General features: G+C 41.6%; 1 protein-coding gene across 5 annotated transcripts in view; it reads left to right on the top strand.

Annotated features, from left to right (window-relative positions):
• BBS10 (Bardet-Biedl syndrome 10) overlaps positions 1-19,764 on the top strand; it is a 101,982-nt gene extending 82,218 nt beyond the window's left edge. For 3 of the 5 annotated variants that reach the window (XM_072973368.1, XM_072973371.1, XM_072973370.1), the window contains one exon: positions 15,858-16,156. The gene's annotated coding sequence lies outside the window, so the exon portion shown is untranslated. Of the gene's footprint in view, positions 1-3,837; positions 3,987-15,857; positions 16,157-19,697 lie in introns of those variants that run through there. The other 2 variants (XM_072973369.1, XM_072973372.1) reach the window with 2 other exon arrangements.
• The last annotated feature ends 256 nt before the right edge of the window (positions 19,765-20,020 follow it).

Consider the following 20,020-nt stretch of genomic DNA (forward strand, 5'->3'; position numbering starts at 1 on the left):
CAGAGTCATTTATTCAATTAATATTTATTGAGTGTCTACTATGTCCCTGATACTGGCTTAGGAAGTAGGAATGCATCAAAGCATCCCTGCCTTCATGGAATTTACCATCTAGTGGTGAGAGGGAAAAAAAACTATAATTATATAAATTATATGATAAGTTAGAAAGTGGTAAGTGATACCAAAAAAAAAAAAAAAGGAGAGCGTTAAAGAAGAAGAGTGTTCTGTGTGTGTTTGTGTGCACGTGCAATTTAAAGTAAAGGACGATGGACGGTGAAAGCCTCACTCAGATGGTGACTTTTGAGCAAAGATTGAGGGAGGTGAAGAGAGACTCAGGTAAACCCCTGGGAGAAGGTCATGCCGCAAAGAGTAAACTGCCAAGTGCAAGGGCCCCAGGGAGGTGCTTGGAGTGTTGCAGACAAAGCAGGGGGGCCCCCGTGGGTAGAGTGATGCAAGTATGTGAGGGAGGAATAGAAGAGGTTAGAAAAAAAGCCAGATCCCGAGGGCTTTGCAGGCACTGACTTTTATGGAGTTGAGAAGTCTTCGGAAGGTTTTGAGCAGAGAAACTACATGATGTGACTTGTGTTGGAAAAACATCCTATGGATGCTGTGCTATGAATAGACTGTGTGTAGGCAAGCAGTAGTAGATGGGGTGCTGGTAGGCTAGGGTGGAAACCAGACAGATGAGTTAGGAGGCTATTATAATAACCTGGGGGTTCTGGAGACTATTAACAATAACCTGGAGAGTAATGAGAGGGAGTTGAACCAGTGTTGTTGCACTAGAAACAGTGAGAATCATCAGATTCTGAGAATATTTTGAAGGTGGAATTCCTAGGATTTGCTAATAGATTGAATAGGGGATAGAAAAAGAAGAGTAAAAATGACTCCAAACTTTCAGGCCTGGCTTACAGGAAGGGTTGGCATTGGTGGAAGCTGGGAAAGACTCAGAGAGGAGCAGGATTGCTGAGATCAGGAGTTCAGTTTTGACATGCGAGGTTTGACATGACAAGACATCTGTGGCAGGTAGGACAATGCCGCCCCCGCAAAGGGGGCATCCAGATCCTAATCCCTGGAACCTGTGAATATGTTTAGTTACATGGCAAAGAGGAATTAAGGTAGTAGGTGGAATTAAGGTTGGTAATTAGCTGACCTTAAGATAGAATTATCCAGGTGAACTCAGTGTAATCACAAGCCATCACAAGTCTCTAAATGTGGAAGAAGGAGACAGAGGAGTCAGAGGGATGCAACATGAGAAAGATTTGACTGGCCATTGTTAGCTTTGAAGATGGTCCTGGCCACAAACAAAGGAACGCAAGCAGTCTCGAAAAGCTGGAAAAAGGCAAAGTAGCGGATTCTTCCCTAGAGCCTCTAGGAAGAAATGCAGCCCTGCTGACGCCTTGACTTTAGACCACTGAGATGCATTTTGGGCTTCTGACCTCCTCCAGAAAGGTAAGGTAATAAATTTAATAAATTTGTGGTGTTTGAAGCCACTAGGTTTGTGATCATTTCTTGCAGCCCCAATAGGAAAATATAACACCCAAGTGGAGATATCTAATAGGCTGCTGGATATAAATGTCTGGATTTGGGGTAGAGATCCAGGATGGGGATATAAATTTGGAATTATCAGAATATTGATGATACTTAAAACTAGGAGACCTGCTGGGATCAAGGGAGTCAGTATAGAGAGGGGAAGAAGAGAGAACAGCTGGGAAGTGGGGAGGAGAAGAGGGGAGAGGAGAGGAGAGGAAAATGCAAGGACTGGGCCTGGAGGAACTCTCACATTAAGAGATCAAGAAGATGAGAAGGAGCCAGCAAAGGAGACCTGGGAGGAGAAACTAGTGAGGTAGGAGGACAGCCAGGTGGGCGTGTTGTCTGGGAGCAGGAGAAGGAGGTTATGATATGTGTCAGATGCTGCCGATGGGTCAGGTAAGATGAGGACGGAGATGGAGCGTTGAACTGAGCAATGTAGGGGTGACTGGTGACCTTGATAAGAGCAGTTTGAGCAGAGTGGTGTCAGCTAAAACCTTGTGGAGTAGATTTTAGCAAGAACAGGAAGAATGGAGTTGAAGACAGTGAGTATAAACTCCTTTGAAAGAGTTTTGTTATAAAAATGAGTAGAGAGACTGTGACAGCTGGAGTTGGAAGTGGACTTTTTGGCTGAGAGTGAGAGAAATAACAATTTATTTGTATGTTGATAAGAATGATTGAGCAGGGAGGATCAGAGAGGTCAGGTCCCTTGCTCAAGGTCACATGACCATGTAGAGCAGAGATGAACTCTCCCAGCTGAGGTCATTCTAGACAAGCCCACCCCCAGAAGGGAAGCCACTTAGCCAGCCCAGCAGCTGGCCACACACTAATGTGTGAGCCCAGCCAGGACCAGCTTAATGATGCTTTCTGTTTTAATCGAAGTTTATGGGTTGCTGTTACGTAAAAAAAAAAAAAAAAAACTGGTATTGGGTCAAATTAGTTACATGTGTTTGGGGTACAAGTGGCCACCTAAGTTCAAGATCATAGCTGACTAATATATGCAAGGGGCATTATAATTCATTATATGGGATTCATTATAATGAGATTGTAAGAGACCTTTCGCTCTCAAAGGTCTGCCCAGTCTAAGTTTTATGCTAAATTTCTAATTTGCTTTTTCACTGGAAAAAAATAGGAATGTAATCACCTTTAGCAACTTATTTATGGCATGAAAATTGATATATCTTTCTCTAAATAGGTGGCAAAATAAGATTAAATAACACTATTACTGTTCAGTGAATGCGTGTCTAGACAACACCAAGTCATGGCTTTTTCTTGTCCTAATATGCCGTCATTTAAATTTTTTGCACTTTGCCTTCATTTCTTTTGTAAAATCACGAGGAAATAGTTTGCAACTCGAATATATTTTACTTGAAAAGGTCATTTTCCTATGCTAATTTGCTTGATTGTGATGATTATTTCACCATGTATAGGTATGTCAAAACATCACATTGTACATCTTAAATATACAAAATTTTTATTTGCCAATTATACCCCAAAAAAGTCAGGAAAAAAAGAAAAATTTTGATTCTTCAAAATGAATTCATCAGGGAAAAAAATTGAAAAGAAGAAAGAAAAAGAAAACATCATTTTCCAAAGCCTTAATTGGCATTAGTTCTGACCCATAAGTAGTAATTGCACAATTACTTTTAGGGTATTATGACTTTGGTGCAAGAAAAATTATGATGGCTATAGACTGATCAGCTTTTGGCTGTAACTGTTAAAATCTAGAAATAGAAGCTAGGAATAAATTCCTTCTGAATGAATGCGTTCCTTTTCTCAAAAATTCTAGATCAAGGTAACCATAAGTATAAGTGAGTTAAGAGCAAAACCAACTTTTGCAGCATCTCATGCCTTAGTGAGTTTCTGAGCACAGAACGTCTTGCTCTGTATCCATCTCTTTTCCCTCTTTCCTGAAGGGTAAGGATATTGTGGTTCTTCTCAGGGTCGTGATCCCCCTGGTCTCCCTTCTCTCTCCTCCCCCATTGCCCTCACAGTTCCACATCAGAGGAATAGGAAGCACTATGCCCTTGCTGGTGCCATCTTTGTGTAAGTCTAGTAGTTTCTAGTTTTACCAGAATTTATATTATTAACCAGACTGCATTGCCAATCTATGTGCACCTTTGACATAAGATACTGTTTGAGGCCTGTGCCTTTGCAGATCAGGTAAGATGTATTCTTGGTTTCCCACAGACATGGGACAGAAATTTTCTAGTTTAAATCTAAGAAATGTATTTACCCAAAAGCCGAGTGATGTGTTAATAACCATTCCTGTTCACAGAGGTTTTTGTCAGTTTGTGCTCTGTCATTATACAGTGACCTTTCTCTGGCGTATCAGGAGGCATTTAAGAGAGAACAACTTTGTTCAGGATTCCTTATGGCGTGTAATGGAGAAATCATTGCTGTCGGGGGGGGGGTCTTAATTAGAACTAAAGGAGCTGTTCTGAACTTGACATCCACTATAGAGGCTAAGTGGATATCTCTTCAGCATTTAGTTTCAGGTATGAAGCACTTTCTCACATTAAGCATTTCCTTATCTGTATAATAGGGTGTCAACAAGCACTTCTATGTAAATAAATGTTTTATTGAACACATATGCCAGGAACTATTCTAAGACCTTTGTATATATTACCTCCTAAGATGGGAATTTGAATGCACAAAGCAGTTGAATTGCACACATTTTAATTTTTAAAAATTCTTAGACATAAAAACAGTCTTCAAAGTTCTTAAAGGTCATTTTGTCATGAAATAAAAAGCAAATGCATGAATTGGAGAAGTACTGAAAGAGAAACAAGCACTCTGAAAGTGTTGCTGTAAAAGCAGTTGATTGATTCATAGACAGACCAAACAAGACAGCACGGCCGGGAGTAATGTTGCAATTGGGCAGCCGTGAAAGAAGGGAATTTTTGGCAAAGGCAAGGTTTTTATCTTGAAATGGAAGAGATGGAAATCATAGTGAGACCATAGCTACATGCAATAAAGTAGCTTTTTTTTTTTTTTTCTTTTCAAGTTGTGGCTTGAGTGTAGCTGAGTTTTAAAACTGGGAGGCTGGTGCTGGCGCTAACTTGTATCTTTTCTTATGAAGTATATGATGCCAAACAAATTGCATAGTTTCCAAGACTGGTGAAGTTAACATGGTCATATGCCCCAGGACGGTGGAGGAATTTGGGATGAAAAAGTGTATTAATTACCTATTGCTGCATAACAAATTACTCCAAAGTTTAGCAACTTAAAACAACAAAAATACATTATCTCACCTAGTTTTTAAGGGTCTGGAAATCAGGAGCAGCTTAGCCCAATTGTTCCGGCTCTTGAAGTTGCAGTCAAGCTGCTGGCTTTGAGGAGGATCCACTTCTAGATCCATTTACATGGCTGTTGACACAAGGCTTCAATTCCTCATCTTTTATTTTTGTAACCTAATCTAGGAAGTGACAATTACTTCTGCTGCATGCTAATGGCATACAGACCAATTCTAGTAAGACATGGTTGGTGGCTATACAGGGTGTGAATATCAGAAGATGGGATTGATCTGGCTTTGTTTATTTTCTTAAAAAATCATTTGGTCCTGCCAGTTAATGAGACAGCATCTGCTTATACACCTACGTCCTTTTGAGTTATGCAAATCCTAATCACAGGAACTTGGAACTGGAAGAACTGTAGAGATGATCTTCTAACCTAATCCTTGTTTTCTTCTAAGATTCATCCGGATGGAGTAGGGAAAATAAAGGCCAGAGTGCATAAAGGACTTGCCCCAAATACCCTCCCCTCCAAAAGCTGATTCAAAAGTTTATCCTTAGGTCAGTAACTTTTTATAAAATATTTGAATCTATAATTTTTTGTTTATGATTTATTTTACTTTTAAATCAGAAGAACCCAAATGTTGAGTTGGGTTTAATTTTCATGAGTCAGGATTCATTCAAGTCAATGTTCTTTTCTTTTTTAAAAAAATTTCTTTGTGGGTGGGAAGGGTATAGCTCGGTGGTAGAGTGCCTAACATGCAGGAGGGCTTGGGTTCAATTCCCAGTAGACTCCATTAAATAAATAAATAATTGAACCTAATTACCGCACCCCATAAAAAATTTTTTTTTAATTTCTTTAAAAAAATGTTTTGAATGTTATTTTGTGCCAAATGCATGTTAGATACTGGGTACACTGTTTAAAATAGGGGGAAAATTCCCTTTCCTAATGAAGCCTATTGGAGGGAGGATATATTTAACAAGTATTAAAACAGGTGCTGTGTGGGACACAAAAATGAGGAAAATGTTATTCGTGCTCTAAAGAAGCTTAAAACGTAGTACAATTAGTGTTAGAATTATGTATATAAGATGTTAATTGGCATAATTTAACTTTTCATATGACTGGCCTCATGGCACTAGTGTGAAGCTAAAAGGCTTTTTAGCTATGTTGGTGGTAGCTGGATTTGCTACTGCCAATCAGACTGGGTCCATGTTACTTTAATATGTGTACATATTTTTATCGAAATATAATTGACTTACAATATTATACTAGTTTCAGGTGTACAGCGTAGTGATTCAGTATTTTTTAAATGTTTTTTTCAGATTATACTCCATTAAAGGTTATTAAAAGATAATGGCTATAATTCCCTGTGTTATATGATGTATCCTTCTTGCTTATCAATTTTATAAATAATAGTTTGTGTCTCTTAATCCTAAACCCTAATTTGCCCCTCCCCCCCGCTTCCCTTTGGTAACCATGAAGTTGTTTTCTATGTCTGTGAGTCTGTTTCTGCTTTGCATACACACTCATTTGTAGCATTTTTAAGATTCCATTCAGAAGCGGAACTATACAATATTTTTTCTCTGACTTATTTTACTAAGCATAATATTCTCAAGATCCATCTATGTTGCTGCAAATGGCAGAATTTTATACTTTTTTATGGCTGAGCAATATTCCATTGTATATAGACATTCATCTGTTGATGGACATTTGGGTTGCTTCTATATCTTACCTATTGTAAATAGTGCTGCTATGAACATTGGGGTGCATGTATCTTTTTGAATTAGTATTTTCATTTTTTCCAGATATATGCCCAGGAGAGGAATTGCTGGATCATGTAGTAAATCTATTTTTAGTGTTTTGAGGAACCTCCATACTGTTTTCCATAGTGGCTGTACCAATTTACACTCCCACCACGTACAAGGATTCCCTTTTCTCCACATCCTCACCAACATTTGTTATTTGTAGACTTTTTGATGATAGCCATCCTGACAGGTGTGAGGTGATATTTCATTGTTGTTTTGATTTGCATTTCTCTAATAATTAGTGATGTTGAATATCTTTACATGTGTCTGTTAGCCATCTGTATGTCTTCTTTCAAAAAATATTTATCAAGTCTTCTGCCCATTTTTTGATTGGGTTGTTTGGGGTTTTTTTGATATTGAGTTGTATGAGCTGTTTGTATGTTTTGAATATTAACCTCTTATCAGTCATATTATTTGCAAGTGTTTTCTCCCATTCTGTAGGTTGTCTTTTCATTTTGTCAGTGGTTTCCTTTTTAGTGCAAAAGCTTTTAAGTTTAATTAGGTCCCACTGGCTATTTTTTATTTTATTTCTTTTGCCCTAGGAGACAAATCCAAAAAAAATATTGCTATGGTTTCTGTCAAAGAGTATTCTGCCTGTGTTATTTTCTAGATGTTTTATGTCTTCAGGTCTTATATTTAGGTCTTTAATCCATTTGAGTTTATTTTTATATATGGTGTGTGGTAATGTCCTAATCTCTGTTTTACATGTGGCTGTCCAGTTTTCCCAGCACCACTTACTGAAGAGACTGTCTTTTCTCCATTATATATTCTTGCCTCCTTTGTCACAAATTAATTGGCCATAGGTGCATGGATTTATTTTTGGGCTGTCTGTTCTGTTCCATTGATCTATGTGTCTGTTTTTGTACCAGTACCACTGTTTTGATTACTGTTCTTTACATTTTTAATGTTTGTATAACACAGTCTTGTTATACATAGACTTGCAGTATATGCATGGAAGAGAAAAGTAATAAACAGAGTGGCTGAAGTTAAAAATCTCTAATTTAAGCCTCCTTAGGGTGCTTAAACAATGCTAAATGATAACTCTTGTCTCAATCACCAGCAGCTTATAGGTATTACATGTCATTAGGAAATGAGTTTTTTAAAATAGAGTTAGAATCAGGCTCAAAATCTGCATGGCATCATAAAAAATGGGTTCTTCCCAAGAACAGGGGATGACAAAAGTTCTTCCAGCTTTGTGGTTATTGTAGCTTCATCAGTCAAATGTTTGGGTCTAGGAACCAATCGTAAATTTTTAGAGGAAGCTGACTGTGGATAAGATAAACTGTTTCTTGGCAGTATCCCCTTGAGAAAAGATTTTGGATAGAAAAGTTCTCTTTGGATGGTTTCTGCAAACACCATCCTACTAATGAAACTCCCTGGGCTTTTCTCTCTGACTGCTCTGCAAATACTGGTTGCCAATTACCTGTGATTCAGGTCCATATTGTATGTACAGCATGTCCTCCATTTGTTCCCTGGACCAGGGCTGGCTCTCCCACCAAGCAGCCAATTGAAGGGAGAGAGAGAGCCAGATATAAACATTTCAGTTTAATTTTTTCTGCCTAGTATATAGCAGAGCATCACACACAAGAAGACACATAATAAATGCTCTTGGATAAAGGCAAGGGCTGCTGCTAGCACCATTTCTAGGCTCGGGATAGAATGGCTTAGTTTTGCTTTTCCTAAATTACACTGAATTTAGGGATTTACTTTAAAAAAATTCTTTAGCATTATAAAGTAATCCAGAGGCAAAAAGAAGATAAGATGGACACCAAGAATCTGAGTACACTGTGGTGAAAAGAGAATGGGCTTTGGAGTTGCTCAGAAATTTATTCATCCATCCATTCACTCAACATATATGGATGGAGAGTGTGCATGTAGTGAACAAAGCTGACAAAAAGTCCTACCATCTTGGAACTTGCATTTTAATAATGCAAATATGGTATGTCAGAGAATTTAAGTGCTTGGAGAAAAATAAAGTGAGGAATGGGTGAGGGACAACAGCAAGTGGGGGTGAAGTTTCCAGAGGAGTGTTAGGGAAGGTCTCACTGAGAAGGTGACATTTAAGTGTGTGAAATACATGGAGGAGATAAGGAAGGGTGTCATGTGGTTATGGGGGAAGAGTGTTCAGGCAGAGGGAACAGCTGGGACAAAAGTGCTGATGTGGGTGCGGCAAGCAGGCCAGTGTGGCAGAAGAGATTTGACTGTAAATCTAGTCCTGCTGAGAAAGCCACCTAACCTCCCTAAGCTTCAGTTTCCTCCCCTAAAACGTAGAGATGAAAACGCCTAGTTTGCAGGATTATAGTGAAGACCAAACGAAATAGTAAAGGCAAGGAACCAGCACAGTGCCAGGTATCCAGATAAGAGCTTTAATTTCAATGTAAAGAATGTTTCATAGCACTGATACTGCTTCTGTTCCTTCTCCCTGGAAAACAAAGGAAATGACAATACATTGTAGGTTTCTCATGAGAAGTGAAGGGTGGCAGAATATGCCACCCCAAAATATGTCTCTTAGGCATAAGGATTATTTTCAAAACAACAGACACAAGAGAAGAACTGAAAACACAGAAGTTACCCTTTTGTAAGGGAAATTTACAATTATAAGGGAATCCCCATTTGCAAGGTCGTCTCCCTCTCATCACCAGAAGAGAAAGATAACTAAATAGCAAGAAACTTATCAATGGAGAAGGCACCAATTTAAATCTCTGTAACAACCCTTACTTTTGTTTACTTTTCCTGATCACCTCCTTATAACTGGCCTCTCCCATACCCTTCTCTCTAGTCTTTAGCTGAAGATGATATTTAAGCCTGAATTCTAAACCACCTCTGAAAGTTATTCACTTTTTCCTGGGTATCTCCCATGTATAGGCAAGGTATACATGTTAATAAACTTCTATTTATTTCTCTTTTGTTAATCTGTCTTTTGTTACAAGGTTCCCAGGGGAGAACTTAGAAGAGTAGAGAGAAAATTATTTTTCCTCCCCTACAGGAGTAAATGCAATAATACATGTAAAGTACTTAGCGCAGAGCCTGACACATGTTAGATGCATAATTGATGGTAGTTCTCATTATCAGATACTTCAGTAAAGCATTAATTAGTATAGTCGTAGACAAAATTAGGAGAGCAGCACCAAGCCGCTAACAAACATGGCTAGGAGGAAAACAGAACTAGTTCCTGGGCCCAAAGGGACCAGGAAATATAAGAGCAATGGAGCTGACAATCAGGGCAAAGTGAGGATAAATTCCATCAAGGTTTTACTCAAGGCCAGGGCAAACTTGGTGAGTAATCTGATTTATTTGAAGGAGCATGGAGTGGGAGAGACAGCAGAGCAGAGGCAAAAACTAGGTGAACTTGAGGCTTCAATATAGGGAGGGAACTATACCAAATAGTTATTGTAAAGTTGAGCATGTAGAATCATTATAAGCAGACCTGGCCACAAATGGGTGTAACTTGTCAAAGGAAACAGGCTAGGGTGGAGGGCAGAGAGATTAATGCAATATGTCAAGAAGATACGGACATATGTGGAAGCCTGTAACTGTTGCGGGGAGTACCGTGGAGAACATTTGGATAAGGATAAAAGCAGAGAGAAAGCAAAAATGATACAGTTGTGGGAGGATACTAAAGACAGTTCTATAAGAAGTAGGAAATAGAAGTTGTATTCCAGAATCAGACAGCAAATGCTGGCCAAGCTATGCAGAAAATTTCTAGATCCCAGGTTCAATTAAGAACAAGACATCAAATAAATCCTTGAAAGTCAGAGCATCATGGTAGTTAACTTAATGGACTGTAGGTGAACAGATTTCACTTCAGATATATTGTGTGACCTTTGATAAATTAACCACTATTAGCCTTGGTTTTCTGGCAAGTAAAATAAAGGTGATAAAATTCTTTTGAGGACAATATTTAAGAAGCCTTTTGAAAATGGTTAAACATTTTCTTAGATTTTCATCTTCCAACTAATATAGAAATGAGAAAGGGAGTTGCTATTTTGGATTTAATTCTGACCAACAGTGAAGTAGCTGTGGGCTGAGTTGGGAACTTTAGGAGAAAGGGGAGGAAAAAACAAAGTGATGACCTAGGTTAGAGTCCTGGATGGAGAGAGGGGCACTCGGCAGGAGCCTGGGATCAGGATGTTCCTTCTCACTCCTCCAAGAATTTCCCAGAGCACAACTTGACAAGAACTTTGTTTTTCTTCTTTCATTTGGACCACCCATACTGCCACACATTTCCCACCTCTTTGAAATGTTCTTTCCCTTTATGTTCCTGCTTGAAATTTTTGTGCAGACATTAATTTTTTTTTCCCCTAAGTGGTCCTGAAAGCGCTGGAGTCAGAATCAGGAGCATTCAAGTTCTTTTATTTCACGCCTAAGTACATAGGCACTACGTTTTCCCTCCCTCCTTCTCTTCTGCCTCTTTTCTCTTCTCCTCTGTCTCCTCTGTTTTTCCCCATCCAGACTCCTCCCAAACTCAAGTTCCAAATACATAGATTGAAAGTGAGAGCACTAAGACAGCTAGTGGGTGAGACCAATGTCAGTGGGGGCTGAGGGTTCGGGTGGCAGCCGTTGCAATCTCTCTGTTACCCACCCACCCTCCACTTAGGGCAAACTTAGTGCCTATTCCTGCCCTCACCTGTGACAACAGAATCCTGACTGTGTGCAGGACCGTAATGTGTGAGCACAGCAAACTATTACAAACCTGCTCTGCTTCCCTAGCCTCCCTTGCTGCGAGAGGTGGGGTGGTCAACATCACTCACGCCCTTTCCCTTCCTGGAGATAACTTCTTTGCAGTTACGCATGGATGGCTGTGTGACTTGCTTTGGCTAATGAAATATGGGTGGAAATTTCGCCTATCACTTCTGGATGGAGGCAGGTATGAGTTGTGCCCAAACTTCATGCTCTTTTTCCCTGCCACCATGATGCAAGAAAAATAATTCAGTCCTATCCTACTGTTCCACTTACTGATCGCTGTGTGTAACAGAACCACTCAAAGCTCCGTGACTTAAAGCAACCACTATCTCATGCTTCTGTGGGTTTACTGGGCTCAGCTAAGAGGTTCTTCTTTTGATCTCTCTTGAGGTCTCTCACAGAGGTGCAATCAGATAATGGCCAGGGCTGCACCTTTCAATGACTCACTCACACATCTGACACATTGGCAAGGATGGCTGGAAGCTTGAGCTTGGCTATGTCTCTCTCCCTTTCTCCATGCCATCTCACAGCCTCTTGCTGTCTATGTGATCTTTCATGCAGTTTCTCTGTATGGTCTTCCTAACATGATGAAGTGTAGCAGAATATGCTGTCCTACAATATGGTGCTGATATAATGATTATTTTGAGTTGAATGCAATTGAGAAGAAGCAGATGCAAGGAAAGCCCTCTTCCCTCCCCCTATTTGCCTAAAAGCAGGATACAATACTATCAGAAAGAATTGAAGTTAATCAGTGGAGACATCATTAGATCCTTATCAGCCCACAGACTGCACCAGAGGAATCCACGCAGCAAACCCTGCTTAAACTAGCTCTTATCTACCATATAATTGAGCTTCCCACAATTTGTCCTTCTAGAGACTCAAAGTCCTTTTCCTTTGTCTTGTCACCTCCTACAAAATTTGCTATGGATGCCATATAAGTCTGAGTTCTAATCACTTCTTTGAGTTATCACCTCTGAGTGCTCCCATGGATACATATGACACACATGTTAATAAACTTCTGGTTTTCTCTTGTTAATCTGTCTTTTGTCAGACAAGAGGTGTCCTATTGGGGTAAAAACAACATAGGAGAATAGCTACGTGGTGACACAACACATGAGAAGCATAATCTACCAGACTTTTCAAGACTTAGATCCGGAATGGGCACAGCATCACACCACCACCACATTCTCTTGGTTAAAGCAGTCATGGGCCCAGACCAAGTTACAGATTGTGGGAGATAAACACCACTTCTTGAGCGACAGGGAGTTGGTGGCCATTTTTAATCTACCACACTCACATTTAACGTCAAAAAACTCAAGCCCTTCATGTAGACCTGGAAGTACCCAGACTATGGTAGGCAGGAAGACACTTGTCCTGGCTGTAGCCTGTCAGCTAGCACCCCAGACTCCCAGATTCTCCTGAGCTGCTTCTGGTCCCTTTATTACCAAATCTCCATTCCGTTCTAGTCTGCTTCTTCCCCAAACAGGCTCCTAGCTCCATCTTCCTTCTCTAAGGTCGTGCTATCACAAGAGTGACAATGGGCAGTGAAAGGAGGGGAAGTCAGACTCAGACACCACTATTCCTGCAGTTTTCAACCTCCTCTCCCATGGGGAGTGCCGGCGGGCAGCCATCTCTCGCCCCCAGGCGGGCTCTCCTGCCAACTTATTGAGGATTGTCCTCTCTAGTCCCCTTTCATTTCCTCTCTTACACACGTTTTAAGTTTTGTTGCCAGAGAATAGATTCTTGTCTTGCACAGGAAAGGATTCAAGAGCAAAGCATAATAAAGTGAAAGCAAGTTTATTTAAAGAGATACACACCCCACAGACTGAGTGGGGTCCGTCTCACTCAGAGGGAGGACAGCTTAGGAGATGCACACTCCATAAGCAGGATGCAGGCCATCTCAAAAAACGAAAGGGAGAGAGAGAGACAGCAGTGTAGCAGATGTTTAGTTTAAAGTAAAAGCAGATTACATGCTTCATAGACAGAGTGCAGGCCATCTCAGAAGGCAAGAGAGAGAACGACCTCAGGGTGTGGAGTTGTTAGTTTTTATGGGCTCGGTAATTCCATGTGCTAGTAGGAGGATTATTCCAACTTCTTCGGGGCAACAGGCAGAGATTTCCAGGAATCGGCCCCCCCGCCCACTTTTTGACCTCTTATAGTCAACCTAGGAGCCTGTGGGTGTGCCATGAGGCTCAGGGTCTACTGGAAGTCACATCTTCTGCCAGCTTGGTTCTAACCGGTTTGTCCTGTCCTCAGTTGCTGTGTCATTCCTTCAGTGGTTGTGCCCTGCCCCCTTCCCTCCTGTCTCAGTTTTCTCTCTCTCCAGATGAGGCCAGAAGTTGTTTTTCATTAGAAAAATCTTACCCTAGTGACAAGCACGTTAACTTTATCCTGCTGAACCCTACGTCAACCTCCCCGCAGCACAGTACTCACCCCGGACCTTGTCTTTCACACGTAAAAGGCCCATTAAATTGTGAAATTGTTCCTGAACAAAAGTTCGTGTGCGCAACACACAGTAAGGCCGAACAAACCGAACCGTTGGAGTTTGGAGCAGAGAAAGATTTATTAGATGGTGAGCAAGGAGAACGAGTGGCTCATGCTCAAAAAAACCAAACTCTTCAATGGGCAAAATTTGGGGTAAGGGCTGCAGTGCATGACTTTCTTCTGATTGGTTGGTGGTGAGGTAACAAGGTGGTACTAAAGTCGCCATCCTCCACCTGGATGGGGGCCTTAGTTCCTGCAGAGGAAGTCAAAGATATTGTTATGTATGTTCCTTGAGGCGAAGAGGACCCTGCCCCAAGGCTGGGCTATTGTTTCTTAACTGCTTCTCCCTTGTCTCTTCATTCCCTCCCTCCCTTGAAGTGCAGCTGTTTGAATCTGCCCCTTGGAACTCAGGGAAGGTCAAGGAGGCTGAATGAAGCCCATTTTCTACAAAAAAAGAACAGGGGACACACAGAAAGGATTTGTACCAGAGAGGACCCCACAGGGTCCTGCTCTATTTCAAAATGGAAATGAGAATTTATTTTTTTTCTTATTAATATAATAACGTCCACTTTTTTCTGATTTTTATACATGGCTTCTCCTCTCCTCTGCCGGAGCTGTCTGCTTGCCTTGGGCAGAATGAGGACTGTAGCAGTAAGAAGGCAAAGAGGAAGGGGAAATTGATATCCAGTTTTTGACTTTCAGAGCTGTCAGAAAGGAAATAATAGTCTTAAAAGCCAGTCTTTGTCAAGAGAGGAAATGATTTCTAAATTCCATAAGCCGTCATTAACATATCAAGAGCAGAGACCAGCAACTGAAAGAAAAGTATTATTCAGGGAGAGAGAACTGAGAAAAGTATCTGCTACAAAGGGGTCGGAGGATTAGAAGGTGACGGCGTGGAAGGCCCACCTTCTGACCCTGAGGGATTATGGGAAAAAGGAAGCAGATAACATTGTGGAACAGGTGGTGAAAGGAAGCTATGAGACACTTGTGTCCTCTCCAGGCTGAAGTTCTGGAGGTGCAAGGTCATCCAGTCAGAAAAAGAGAGCAGACAGCAAAGGGGCTTTTGTCCTTTTCTTAGCTGGAACCCTTGAGGAAGACTACCATGTGGGGCGGGCTTCAGTGCCCTGGGGGTGGATAGAATGGGGTACACAAGGGTTTTGCAGGACAGGGAGATGTGCAGAGACATTTGAGGTAGAGAGCTTGACTCCTTGGAGTCTATATATGGTTTGTGAGCAATCTAGATGTTCCCAAATGCCCTTGGGGGGCTGCTGAAAGTAGATGACATTCAGGCTGGGGAAATTGCCACAGATGTCACAAGGTGGGGTTGAGGCAAAGAAACCCTGAGGCTGGGAACTCAAGGTGGGGTGGACTGAGATTAGTGGCTGGACTTCCAGTGGCTGGGCTGCACAGCCACCAGCAAAGGGATGAGATGGAGCTGAGTGCCAAGGGTGACCTTACCAAGCTAAGAGAATAGACAAAGCTGTGTTCCTCAGCTGCAGATGTTAGCAACCATCACCTGTAGGGTGCTCGGCAGGACCCAGACTCATCCCACCTTAATGGGTACCAGCCAGCCTTGGGTACACACCCAAGGACAGGACCAGGTGGCCAGCAGTAGAGACAATACAAAGACAGGCACCACTCCAGCCAGAGCTCCGTCTCCCCAGTGCCAAGATGTGAGCCTTCCTCTACACATAGAGCCATGTTGGGGAAAGGGAGAGGAAGGAGCAATCCATCTTTGATAGGGAATTAAGCTTTAATTGATAAATGTTTAGTCCTCAAAGAATATTTTCAGTCCAGTGTGCTCTTAATTGGAAAAGTTCATGTGGTCTCCCCACCCCTACATTGGCTGTTACTCAGTGGGTTGGGAGCACATGAAGATTTGGTCTATGACAGAAAATTAAAAGTCACATGGTCTTTGTATATTTGAGTTTTAGTTTGTGTTCAGTTTGCAGCTTCATTCCTTGAATATTTCTCAGTAAATGACCAAGTTTCCTACAGAGATGAGTTCTGCAGCTCCCCCAGGATGCAGAAGTAGCTGCAATTAATTTTTAAAGCAAAAATATGTCTTCCCACTTCATCAGAAACCATTATTCCTTCTAAACTCCCTGTTTCTCATGTTTTATTTAGAAAGACCCGGAACTGAGAAAACACAAAACTGAGTCAGATCATGAAGCAATTCCTGGCACCTACCCTCTGCAGAACTTGACTCCCATAGCTCCAGCCACCTTTCCATGTGGTTCGCTGCTTGTCTGGAGTGAGCTGTCAGAGGTCTTGCTGAACACACTGTGTGGAGTGGTTCAGGTGTGTTGGGGGCCACATCCCAGCAGACCCAATTCTGTGATCTTTTCTAGGTTCCCTTCTGTCTCAGCCTCAGGTAACTGTCCTGCTGAATTACAAATAAATAAATAAAATTCCTCTTCTTCTTAGTTTGAGATAAAGTTGGAATTTTTCAAAGGGTAATTTCAGTAAGAAACTGAGGTAAAGTAATGAAAAAAAAACACTAAAGTATTAAGAACCAGGGATTTTTTTGGATTACAGATTTATTACAGTAAATGGGGGGGAGATATGCCTGAGATTATCTCAGATGCACAGATTTTAAGGCATTCAGCCATGGCTTTTTTTTCTTCTTCTTCATCCTGCCAGATTCAGAAATACTTCTTATGATTCAGAAATAGTTCTTATGATTTTCTTCTTTCTTTAAGCAGTGGTGTTCATCTGGGATGGTGGTTGGGAGGGGCAGTTTTAGCCCCCAGGGGACATTTGACAATGTCTGGAGACACTTTTGGTTGTCACAACTTAGGGAGGGTGATGCTACTGACATCCTGTAGGTAGAGGCCAGGGATGCTGCTGAACATCCTACCATGCACAGGGCAGCCCCCACAACAAAGAATTCTCCTGCCCCGAATGTTGGTTTTGCTGAGGGTGGGAGACCCTGCTTTAAGGAGACACGTGGAACAACCCCATTTCAAGAATCATATCCAGCATGACAATTAATTACTATGGTCAAAAAACTGTTCTCACTGGGAAAGAGACAAAGTCACAATTCTATATTAACTAATCAATCAATCCATTCATGTGTCAAAATTTTGTTGGTATCTACTGCATGCCTGGCATTGCTAAGCAATGAGCAAGACAGACAGCCTCTTCCCTTGCAGAGTTTATGGGCAAGTTCAAAAGAGGATCCTTAAAAGTAAAATCATACAAATATAATTTAACTGTAATTGTGATAATTCCATAAACAAAAAATATGGGCAGATATAAGAAAGTACATATTCTGAAGGGAAAACTAGAACATTGTTATATTTTCTAAAAATGAAGAAATTCAGTGAAAGAAATCTTAATGTTTTATTCCCTTGAACTTTCATCATGACTGTTTTCCATGACCAGTCTCCTTAGTCTTTCTTGGTTTACCAAGGGAGCACTGTGTCTCTCCTTGTTTTCAAAATGTTCATTTAAATCTCTTCCAAAATGTAAGAGTCTGTTGAAGCTTGTTTGCTGCTAAGCCCCAGCCCAGCCTTCCCTGTGGAAGCCAAAGCAATTCTGGGAAAGGTTGGGGCTGGAGGGCAACCTTGGGTTAATCTAAGAGTGAGACGGAAGTGACAGCCTCCAGGTTCCAGTGGTAATCAATTCCCTTTCCTGCATTAAGCTACTCAGTAAGCAACAAGACCCACAGTTAACAATTTGAGTCTATGATCTTTTCCCAGGGGTGTGGATTGGGGAAGTCTTCCCTGGGGGAAAGAATACTTAAGTTGAGATCAGAAGGATGAACTGGGCAAAGTTGGGGAAGATGAAGGCAAGCATTCCAAGAATGTGCAGGTCTAGTAGGTCTAGTAGGTCTAGTAGGTGTAGATTGGCATATCAAAATAATCCTTAGACCCAGAAAAAGGTTTCACTATGATCTCTTGCTTCCTGTTCTTCAGAGACACTTGATCCGGGATGTGTGGCCCTACTTGGGGGAGGGGACTAGTGGCAGAATTGGTTTGACAGTGACTCACTGAACCATAAGCCCCAACCGGCTATCCTGCAAATTTATGACAACTCAATTATGACAACTACATACAAAACCAAAGCAGTGGGTATTCTCTACTGAGAATGCCTAAGAGTACTCAGCAAATGTTTATGTAGACCCGACTGAGGGCCTCAGCAGGGCAGACTTTCATTTCCCTTTCGAGATCAAAGATTCCGTGGAGAAGCTGAGGAAGACTATGGAACACTTTCCTGAAAAACACACAGATGCACATGTGTCCAAACAATTGCGTACAGTTCATGGGGTTTCCAGTTCCGAAGCTCATCCATCTCAGGGTAACACAGCTGCTCTCAAACTATAACAACGGATGAGGAAGAACATGCCAGTGGTGGGAGGTATTGTGTTCCGTCTCGAATGTAATGAGTTTGAGGTGCATATGGCAGGATATTCAGGTGGAAATGTCCCAGGAGCAGTTTAAACTGCTTCCTGGTTTTGTGCGATTTTCTAAGTATGTTTAAATCAAGAGGAAGTGGGTGGGTATGTATCGGTACAATGGGCCCCATCCCAAGGGTCCAGATTCTCTCGTGTTCATATTTAGAAATTTTTTTCCTCAGAAAAATTTTCATTGTAGAAAATACCACCCAGCCTTTGCATTATTAAGGTCCTTTTCTTTTCTTTTCTTTTTTATTTTGGAGGAAGTAATTAGGTTTATTATTTTTTTAAATGGAGGTGCTGAGGATTGAACCCAGGACCTCATGCATGCTAAGCACACACTCTACCATGGGGCCATGCCCTCCCCACAAGGTCCTTTTCATAATCACTCTCTATTTCAGAGCCTGATTAAAGAAAAGTCTAGCCATGTGGCTGTCTGGGGAGCCGGTCTGCGAGGAGGGGCTGAAATATTAAATGTGACTGAAAGAAATATTGAACAAATGGACCCAGTCTTCCGCTCCCCACCCCTTCATCCTGCACAAGGGCTGGCTAAACTGCCCTCTGAGGAAGCCGAGTCTACAAACTGTGCCTTTTTTTGTTTTCTCTTTCTTCCCTTTCTTTCTTTCTTGTTGTTGATAAAGTCTGGGGGCTGTGGAGTGCTAAAACATGGGCCCCTAAAGATATCCACATCCTGTGGATGTTACCTTATATGACCTGTGGCCTTACATCAGGCCATAAAGGCTCTCAGCAGATATGATTAAGGATTTTGAGATGGGGAGATTATCCTGGATTATCTGTATGGACCCTAAAGGTCATCTCACAGATCCTTGTAAGAGGGAGGCAGATGGGACCCAGAGAGAAGAGGGGAAGGCAGATAGAAGAGGAGGAGGCAGTGTGACCACAGAGGCAGAGGCTGCAGTGACGTGACCACGAGCCAGGAACACGGGCAGCCACCGGACCTGAGAGAGGCAGGGTGCAGTTGTCCCCTAGAGCCTCCTAAGAGAGCACAGCCCTGCTGACACCTCGATTTCAGCCCCGTGGGGCTGAAATTTCAGACTTCTGGCCTTCAGAACTGGGGGAGAATAAGTTTCGGCTGTTTTAATTCACCAAGTTTGTGGGAAGTTGTTACAGTAGCCAGAGGAAACTAACTAGGGACTAAACTAGACAGTAGAAGGAGGGACGAATGGTCTAGATTGGAGCCTCTTTGTCTCAGGTTTTTCATGAAGTTTTCTGGTTTCCTTTCCATTTTCAACCTGAACTATTTCTGAATCCAAGTAAATCCTCCTCTCTCACCTTGACACTTGTATCGGAAAGCTCCACTGTCCTATATAGACTGAGTAATTGATTTTGATTTACTGGTACAAAGTTCTCTTTTGTTTATTTTGCCTCCTTCCCCCTCAGCTTGTATTCCCTGCTTCCAAATAATCGTTTATTGTTTTGGAAGAATCAGTCTCTCTCTCTCTCTCTCTTCAGCCTCCTCCGCTCCTCTTGTGCTTGATCTTAAAATAAAAGTTACCTACAGTTGACAGCCTCCTCTTTCTTTTCTTGTGATTTCCTTCCCTCAGCAGTGTGGAGCGGTAACGCTGCTCTCCCCCGAGTGTTTGAAGCCACCCACACACCTCGAAGCACAGTCTCCAGCAGCTGACAGCACAACACAAGCCGGTGACAGTCACGAATGCCACCATCGTTAGTTCCACAAATCCTCTATGAAAATGGGTCTGTGGGATGTAAGAAAAAGGGGAAAATGATATTTCATGATGGGAATTTTTTTAAACTGCAAAAATGGGAAATAAATTGGGCCAGATGATTATTTTAAATAACCTATGGTGAAAGTAGGAACTTAAAGCAAGTCTCCCTCAAAGAACTTGAGGAATCGAAACAAGCCATGTGA

Source organism: Vicugna pacos, chromosome 12 (genome assembly GCF_048564905.1).
Source record: "Vicugna pacos chromosome 12, VicPac4, whole genome shotgun sequence".
Lineage (NCBI taxonomy): Eukaryota > Metazoa > Chordata > Mammalia > Artiodactyla > Camelidae > Vicugna > Vicugna pacos.